The following is a 9,145-nucleotide window of genomic DNA, read 5'->3' as shown; positions in this document are numbered from 1 at the left end:
GAGGGCCGGGGAGAAAGTCTGGTTGCCCCGCTCGTGACTCCACCCTCTATTCACCACGCCCGGGAGACTATTCGCTAGCCGGGACGGCGCATGCAAAATAGCCCCGCCCCCAGCGCGGAAGCTACCTTGGAGGCGTGCCCTAGGTTAGCCACTCCTTTCAACTGTAGCTACCGCAACCAGTAGGACTAATGAAGGGAAGAAGTTACTGGTTAAGCTCCACCTCCGGAAAAGGAGGATAGGTGAGTGGCTACCTCTCCCATCAGTTTGGGCCCAATGGTAAAGTCTGGTTCCTTTTTACAGCGGTTCGAAAGGGGTCTTGGAGGCTAGGTACGTTTTTCAGAGGGCCAGAGTTCGCGGCGGCTGTCAGCTGTGCGTGGTGATGGAGGCTAAACTCTGCCTTTCTCTGGGCATGCATAACTTGGTTTCCCCTTTTGTGACGTCGGGAGGCCATGGGCCTCGGACAGTGTTCTGGGTGGGTCTGCAGAAGCTGGGTGTGGGGAAAGGATGAGTGAGCGTGGTGGGCTCTGCCCCGGTTTTCTGGGCGTGCCCGCCGCTGCCTCGGTAGCTCTGCCTGAGCGGGGAAGGTGGAAGCTCGCCCCACTTCCTGTTTGTTCGGTGCGCTCTTTGACCATAGATGGTCAGGTCTGGGTCCTCGCGGAAGCCTCCGCCCTGCGGTTTTGGAGTCCTTCCTCCGGCGCGTAGGGTTTGGTCTCTGAGAATAAGATGAGCGGAATTATAGGAGACACTGCTCCACTCCACTACAACCCGGCCTCTGAAGCAGCCTCTCCCCAGGCTGGGCGTGCCCAGCCAGCCGCCACTCAGTTCAGCAGAGGTTCTGCACTGTGACTCCCCAGGGGAGGCTTGACTTTCTTGCTCCTCTGGCCTGGGGATCAGAGCTTTGTTCCCTTAAGGCTCACATTTTTCCAACCAGTGATTATCCTCCCACAAAGATTTATTTCCAGGAAAAAAAAAAAAGACGAGTACTATAGTTCCCAGCCCTTCAGCTGAACTGTGATAGTTCCAAGCTTCAAGTTGAATGCGAGCGTTATATGCCAGTCATTCATACAACAGACACACTTAAGAGAACTGCCATTTACTTCACACTGAATACATGCCAGGCCTGTACTGAATGCTTCAAATGCATTTTCATTTAATCCTAATAGGAACACTCTGCGGTAGGTACAATTATGGCCTCCAGTTTTATAATGAGAAGCTGAATTATTTGCCAAGACCACAAAGTAACTGTTGTACCTTTGAAAGGAACTCATTTGACTAAATCCCATGAGCTTAACCTCTCTATATAGACCATCCTGAAATCATCTGAGGCTGTTTTGAGGTAGTGTTGCTTCTCTGGGTAAGGAGACATCCTGGGTTTTAGTCCCGGTTTAAGCCCTTAACTAGGGGTCAAACTTTAATCAGGTTACCAAATTTCTCTGAACCTGGGCCTCTTCTCAGTTTTATGACTCCTGGTATGTTTAAAAGAAAAATGACAAGATAAAATATTGTATAAAAATTGTATATTTTCCTGGCTGGTGTGGCTCAGTGGATTGAGCGCCGGCCTGCGAGCCAAAGGGTCACCGGTTCGATTCCCAGTCAGGGAACATGCCTGGGTTGGGGACCAGGTCCCCAGGTGGGGGCACCTGAAAGGCAACCACATATTGATGTTTCTCTCCCTCTCTTTCCCGCTTACCCTTTCTCTAAAAAATTAAATAAATAAAATATTTTTGTCATTGTATATTTAAAATATTTACATTTAACAGAAAACACTGTCACCAGCATATACACACATACTTTGACTTTATTCAGACATAACATCAAAAGGTTATATTTGCTTCATGTATGTGCAACCCAGAGCAAATAGCCTCCCTGGCCTTCATTGTAATCACCTCTACATTTAGCCTTTCTAAATCTCAGAGACAGGAAATACCTAGACCACATATACATCTTAAGAAAGAGGAGAGCAGGGAGGAAACAGAAGGAGGAAAGGAAGGAAGAAAGTTTCTTCAACTATAAAATTGGGATATTAATCCATAAGGTTGTAATGAGAAACAAGCAATAGCCTATGTGAAACCACTTTATAAAGTGATTTTTTCCCTAGCTGCAGTGGCTCAATGGATTGAGCGTCAGCCTGCGAACCAAGTGTCGCTGGTTCGATTCCCAGACAGGGCATATGACTAGGTGGCATGTCAGGTCCCCAGTTGGGGGCGTGTGAGAGGCAACCACACAGTGATGTTTCTCTCCCTCTCTTTCTCCTTTCCCCTCTCTCTAAAAATAAATAAATAAAATTGTAAATATTAAAAATTAAGTGATTTTTGTTCTTGTTAACAGTGCACACATGAGTGGGCACAACGCCTGCCCCGAAGAAACTTAATCTTTTAAGGACCAAACATATACACTTATAATTCTAATGGGAGGCAGTTTAAGAGTATCTGTCACTTTTACTCATTCATTCATTTATTTATACACAGAAAAAAATTGTTGAGTTCTTCCTCTGCTAGGCACCCTTCTACTTTGTGCCAGGCACAAGTAGCTTAACAGCAGTGGACAACTCAGTCCTTGTCACTGCCCTCATGGAGTTTCCAGTCTATTGTGGAAACAGGTATTGCCATCTAGGGTGGTTATCAGAACATGGACTGACTACTGGCTTCCAGCCTTTTCCTCCTCTCTGATCTTACCCAGTGCCCAGTACCCAATGCCTCATCCACGTTGGGTTCTCATCAAGTACATGATAAGTGAGACCCTTGAATTTGGAATAATCATTTACTGGGCTGAGAAAGATGGGTAGAACATTGCAGAGCAAACATGAGTGGAGATGACAGTCTGTGACTGGCTGAGGTAAGAGATTCCTGTAGGAGAGGAATACATAAGGCTTGGGGGGCAGTTGGGGAGAGGTTGAACAAGCTGTGCCAGGCAGGAGAGGTGAAACCTTAATGTGAAAGCAAGGAAGAGCTGGTCAGATTTCATTTGGAAATACAACTCCAGCTGTGGTGTAGAGCAGGGGCTTGAGTAGGCAAAAGAAAGGAGGGGGTGGGCAGGGAGACCTGTTAGAAAGCAGGTACAAAAATGTATCAAGGGCCTGAATCAAGGCTATGATATGAGGATGGAGGAGAAGGGACAATGCAAAAGACACCATTCTTATAAAGAGAATAGTGAGGAAGTTAAGAAGTAAGACAAAGGGAATGATTTGACTGAACCTTCAGTCTAGATCTAGTTGCCTAGGATATACTCCCATTTAATACTACTTTTCCTTCCTGGCAGGTCTCACAATCCAAATTAATTACTTGCACAATTAGAATGTTTTATTTCTCTGTAAGTACCTGTAGGCTAGTGTCTTTGCCTCTCTGGCTTAAAATTGATACTCAGTAGATATTTATGGGAAATGCTGACTGCATAAAAAGGGTGAGAGGGGCCAAGGTGGCTCTGAGGCTTGGAGCATGGGTGAATGGCAGGCGGGAGGAAGACTGGATCAGGGTTTTAGGGTTTTGAGCCTCAGATTTCAAAATCCAGCCTTGGGAAGAAGACAGGGAGAAAGGAATGCAGTTACTGTAATCCTTTTTTAAACAAGAATTGACAACAGAGTTGATTGACTCTCAACTTGCCCCTGGTAATGTACTTTGCCATTTTCTCATTTTGCCTAGATTTCAGCACATTTCTAAGCCTGCAGAATTGCTTTGTCTTTGAGAGTACCACCCAGGATTCTTCTTTATCTCTCAGAATTTCAGACACAGAAGTCTGGCGGTTCATCTGGAGTGTTTCCCGGCCTGGCGCAGAGGATTGCCTGCATCTGTGCAGCCTGGCTCAGAGCCTGTCTGTATTTGGGCAGATCCTATATCCCCCTGCCAGAAGGGGCTGATGACAGACAATAATCTATGCAAGTCTATCATGCTTCCCCTCCTAGGCTGGGCCCCAGGCTCCAGCCTGTCTTAGGGTCTCAAGTCCAAAAATTACAAGTTGGCAAAAGAAATACTGGCAATATAATGTAGTGGTTAAGATCGGCTTTGGTGTCACTCTGACCTGAACCTGAATCCCAACTCTGCCACTTGCTAACTGTAATCTTGATCAAGTCAGTTAACCTCAAAGAATATTAATATCCATCTTGAATGGTTGATATGATGATTAGGAGAGAAAATTTACAAAATACTTGGTTCAAGGTAAATACTCAAGGAATAGTAACAAATTATTATTCACTACATAGAGTCCATTGTCTGTGTCCCTGGAGAAGACCACCTGGAAGCAAAATAAGGTCTGAAGTATCAACACAAGGGATGGTACCACCATTAAGCACTGCCACTACTGTCCCATAACAAGAAAGTTTGCCCACAATGTCTGCTTCTTTATATCATTGCCTTTTGATTCCAAGTTGTGGCGTGTGCCTTGGATGCAAGTAAGACTAGATAAATCAGTTAGGAATCTGAATGTTTTGGTGGCAGATTACAGAAAACTTGACTGGTGACATTTAAAACAAAGTATATTTTTCTCCTACACAAGAAGAATGGAGGTAGACAGTTTTACTGGCTCAGTAATATCAGAGTTGGTATTTCTGTGATGTAGTTTGACTTACAGTTGCAAGTTGGCTGTTGTAACCAAGCCATCATATCATGTTAAGGAAAGAGGAAGGGGAAGGCACAATATCTGAAACTAGAAAGCTAAATTTTCTGAGGAACTCCACAAACCATATCCTGCTTTCTGTCTCATAGCCAGATAGCCAGAAGCAACAGTCAACAAACATTTCAGTTTCCTTGTTATTCAGAGGGACACTTTCAGGGTTTTCATTTCACACTTTCTGAAAGTCCCATAGGGACTCAGTCAGCCACCGGTTATCCACAGCAGTAACTGCTCATTAATGAACTTTGATTAGCTTTTCTCTTTTCCCCACTTTACTTGCCTCAGGGAATCCAAACTAAAGAGGATAGGATTGGCTGGGTCTGTGATACTAGGAAAGTGACAGTGAGCGGTGTCATCTTTAATAGCATAAGGTGCAGTCTCTCTGTGTTTGGGATATTGCCCAAGTATATGAAGGGGACGCAGATGCTGATGTCCAATAAGAATGATAGAAGTCCACAGTAGTAAACCCCTGGAACTGGCCAACATCAACACATAACCTTCTTTCTATACTTACACTTCAAAAATATTAAACAGAACTCCTACCTAAAACATCCCTCCTTTTTCACCTAAATTGTCATCATTACACTCATCTTCCACCCCCAAATTGAATCAACTGAATCCTCATCAATTACACGATCCTGCTTCAAGTCCAGGATTACTGAATAATGTTTATTCTTCCTCCAGTTCCATAATGATCCTGCTTCAGTGTTCTTCAGTCTATAAATTGAACTTGAAAGTCAACCACTTCAACGACCACAACATTCCACACCCTACTTATGTGGGGATGGAAAGGAAAGGAGAAGAATACTAGTTATATAGTATGTAACTGTTGAACTGACATGGCAATAAACCTTTCTATAGCTGATTACAAGGGCTTAGTTGATAGTTTTGACTTAACATATCCACTACCCAGTCCATACTCTCTATTTTCAACCAGCACCTACTATGTAAATATTCCCACCAGGGCCCATTTTAAAGTACCAATGAATGTTATATCACTGAATACAGAATTGAGAAAAATGCACTGTGGTATATGGAATAATGTCCCCCCAAAGATGTCCACATCTTAATCTCTTGAACATCTGTGAATATGTTGTTTTACATGGCAAAAAGGACTTTGAAGATGTGATTAAATTAAGGATCTTGAGAGGGGGAGATTATCCTGGATTATCCAGGTAGGCCCAATGCAATCACATGGATGCTTATAAGGGAAAGAAGGAAGCAGGAGAAGCAGAGTCAGAAAAAGAGACGTTGAAAACAGAAGTCATAGTGGTGTGACAAAGGCATGTGGGCAGCCTCTAGAAGCTGGAAAAGACAAGGAACAGATTTTCCCCTAGAGCCTCCAAAAGGAACTCAGCTCTGTTGATACCTTGATTTTAGCTCATTTTGGATTTCTGATCTGCAGAACTGTATCAGAAAAAAAAAATTGTGAATTTGTGTTGTTTTTAAGCACTAAATTTGGGGTAATTTGTTATAGAAACAACAAAACTAATAGGTGCACAAAGTCAACTCTTGTAAGTCTATATATGCCTCTAGCACACCATTTAATTCACTTTTTCCCCCCCTCCATCTATTGGTATGAAAGCCCAAAACAGCATTTGCCATCCTTAGTTTCCAATCCAATAAAACTATTTTTATGTCCTCTGGTGGAAGCATTTCTCCAGAAGTTAATAAAATATATGACTAAAAAGTTTTTAAAAACCCCACATGACTAGCCGTGCTCAGAATCACATAGACATGTAAATAAACATTTTAAAAGTAGTCAATTTAGTATAATAGAATTACCACTCCACATCTACTCTTTTTCTTCTGGGCTCTATATTTTGGCTATGAGTGAAACACCACCACACATTAGTTACTGGTTCAGAACTTATAGTGCATCATATAGGCTAGAATTTCAATCTAGCAAGGTATTGTCTCTTACTTTTGGTCATATATGGGCACTTTTATGCTTCTTTGCTTCCCTTTCTACTCCAGCCATTTTTGTGGCTACCAGGTGCATGCATGTGTGACCTGACAGTTCAAAACTTCAACTTCTTTCTCCAAATATGTCTTGCTTTCTGCCTCAGGGCTTCACATTCACCTCATGGGATGCCCATGAGAACTTGTACAGCCATGTGACTCATGTGTCACCATGAAAGTGCGAAATTGAAAGTGCAAGTTGATCAGTGAAGACAGGGGCTGGTGAATGAATACTTCCTTCTTCCTTACCTTGGTTGGACAGTTGAGAGGCACATTCTACATGGCCTCAGAATATATCCAGAGAAATAGACCCCCATATGCCCAAAGCAGTGACATAGATCACTCATCCTTAGACTGGCTTTTCTGGCTTACCTGTTTTGCTCTTCCTAGTCTTTGACTCATGTTCCTTGAGATCACTTCTGAAAATAAAATACTTGTGTGCAAGTCCTTGTCTCAGGCTTTACTTTGGGGGGAAATTAAGTTTAAAAGATTTGGTAGTACAAGTGACCTTAAAAAGCAGAATGTCAGGATGGGATTCTGAAACTGGATCAGACAGCATTGAGGACCCCATCTTGCTAATAAATGGAGTGATGATAATCCTTGACATGCAGTAGCCTCATAATTACTATTACTATATACCATTGTAATAAGATATAAAAGGAGGGTGAAACATTGATATAAGAGTAAGGGTAGCATTTGAATAGCCTGGACAATGGTAGGTATTACAAGGATTATGGGGTCAGTTAGCTTTTGTTAATGGCTGTTGAAGTCTTAAAAAACAAAAGACAGGACCAGGTTAGCTTTCAACACAAATATATATGTCAACCCTGGCTTGAGTGATACACTGAACTACTTGTTTACTTCTCCTTCATAAGTCACTTATTTTGTCCCTTTTCCTGACTCCTCTGCTGCATGTTACAGTTTCTAAAAGTTCAGTCTTAGGTTCTTTATTTCTTATGCTTTCCTATGATGAATTAGCTTTGTCTCATGTCTTTAGTTATTACATACCTTCATCCCAGTGGCTTTCTGGTGTGTCTACCATTCTTTCATGTAGCTTTAGGTTCTTGAATATCTTGTGTTAAATGTGTAAATGACTGGCTTATTTCACTTAGCATAATGTTCTCCAGGTCCATCCATACTGTCACAAAGGATAACATTTTCCTCTTTTTTATGGCTGAGTAGTATTCCATTGTGTAAATATCCCATAGTTGTTTTATTTGCTCATCTACTGATGGACACTCAGGCTGCTTCCATATCTTGGCAATTGTAAATAATGCTGCAATGAACATAAGGGTGCTTTAGTTCTTTTGAATTCGTGTTTTGGGTTCCTTCAGATATATGAGGTCTGTCCAGAAAAAGGCCGGCCATTGTTAATATAATGATAACAGTTTGCATTACATCGATGTAATCTGTCAGCCAAGGAGAGTGGACTGGAATGCACATGGGTGAACAATGACAACTTCACTGTACTAGTCAGTGGGGATGGTAGACTCCATTGAGTGAGCATGTGTACTGTATGGCCATTGCATTCAAAATGACTTAGTGAGTAGAACAATGAATCTACATCAAATTTTGTGTTAAGCCTGAACCATTCCTCCATGGAAACTATTTGGATGATTCAAAAGGCTGCAGCTATGGGCAACTCGTGATTGGCAGCTTCATCACAACAATGTTCCCCCTTGTATATCCCATCTCGTGCAGAGCTTTTTGGTGAAACATCAAATTACCCAGGTAATTCAGCTGCCCTACGGCCCAGATTTGGTGCTCTGCAACTTCTGGCTTTTCCTAAAACTAAAGTCATCTTTGAAAGGGAAGAGATTTCAGACCGTCGATGAGATTCAGGAAAATACGATGGGGCAACTGATGGTGACTGGGAGAACTGTGTGAGGTCCCAAGGCGCCTACTTTGAAGGGGACTGAGATCCCATTGTCCTACGTATAACATTTCTTGTATCTTGTATCTTGTATCTCCTTCAATAAATGTCTCTATTTTTCATATTACATGACTGGATAACTTCTGAACAGACCTTCATATACCCATTGCTGGGTCAAAAGGCACGTCCATTTTTAATTTTTTGAGGTATGTATCTCCATACTGCTTTCCACAGTGGCTGCACCAATCTGTATTTCCATCAACAGTGCAAAAGGGTTCCCCTTTCTCGATATCCTCACCAGCACTTATTGTTGTCCTCTTTGGAGAAGTGCCTATTCAGGTCCTTTGTCCATTTTTTAAATTGGTTGTTTGGTTTTTAGTATTGAGTTTTGTAAGTTCTTTACAAATTTTGGATATTAACCCCTTATCAGATGTATTGGTGAATATGTTCTCCCATTCTGTGGGTTGTCTTTTTATTTTGTTGATGTTTTCCTTTGCTGTGCAAACACTTTTTAGTTTGATGTAATCCCATTTGTTTATTTTTTTCTTTTGTTTCCCTTACTTGAGGAGGTATACCTGATAAAATATTGCTGCGAGCTATGTCCGAGATTTTGCTGCTTATGTTTTCTTCAGAAAAAGACAAATATTGTATGATTTCATTTATATGTGGAATCTAATAAACTCAAGCAAAATGGAGAAAGACTCA

At 42.0% G+C, this 9,145-nt stretch overlaps 1 long non-coding RNA gene across 3 annotated transcripts in view; it reads left to right on the top strand.

The window, feature by feature from the left end:
* Window positions 1–9,145, top strand: part of LOC150014679 (uncharacterized) — a 32,639-nt gene continuing 23,494 nt past the window's right edge. The window contains exon 1 of one of the 3 annotated variants that reach the window (XR_016509682.1): window positions 1–239. This is a non-coding gene — a long non-coding RNA (uncharacterized LOC150014679). Of the gene's footprint in view, window positions 240–8,576; window positions 8,647–9,145 lie in introns of those variants that run through there. The other 2 variants (XR_016509681.1, XR_016509683.1) reach the window with 2 other exon arrangements.

Source organism: Furipterus horrens, unplaced genomic scaffold (assembly GCF_987537825.1).
Source record: "Furipterus horrens unplaced genomic scaffold, mFurHor1.1.pri manual_scaffold_3, whole genome shotgun sequence".
Taxonomy (NCBI): domain Eukaryota; kingdom Metazoa; phylum Chordata; class Mammalia; order Chiroptera; family Furipteridae; genus Furipterus; species Furipterus horrens.
The sequence above is the reverse complement of the archived record's forward strand: the minus strand, read 5'-3'. Positions and strand labels throughout refer to the sequence as shown.